We start from the raw sequence: 359 nt of genomic DNA, 5'->3' as shown, positions 1-359 counted from the left end.
CTAGTGTTTCCAAGAAATACCCGTCCAATTCCATGGCCTGCCGATTTTTTTTTACATTGCTTATTTGTCGGTACATGTCGTACGTCGGTACATGTTGTATGTCAGCACGTGTTGTATGTCGGTAGATGTTGTATGTCTGATAATGTTACATGTTGTATGTCGGTACAGTTGCCGCCATTCTGGTAGCTTTTAGTCCCAGCACCCCTATTTTGGAAATACTGGCGAAATCCACATGAGGTGAAACTCACTAGGAATTGATTGCTACCATAATTTCCTTTCGCAATGGGAAGCTGAAAGCTGTCTTGAAAGACACACTAATGACTTTCCATTTACCCGCAACAACTTTGTCACAAGATTCT

This window comes from Nematostella vectensis, chromosome 9 (genome assembly GCF_932526225.1).
Source record: "Nematostella vectensis chromosome 9, jaNemVect1.1, whole genome shotgun sequence".
Lineage (NCBI taxonomy): Eukaryota > Metazoa > Cnidaria > Anthozoa > Actiniaria > Edwardsiidae > Nematostella > Nematostella vectensis.
This window is presented reverse-complemented; position numbering follows the sequence as displayed.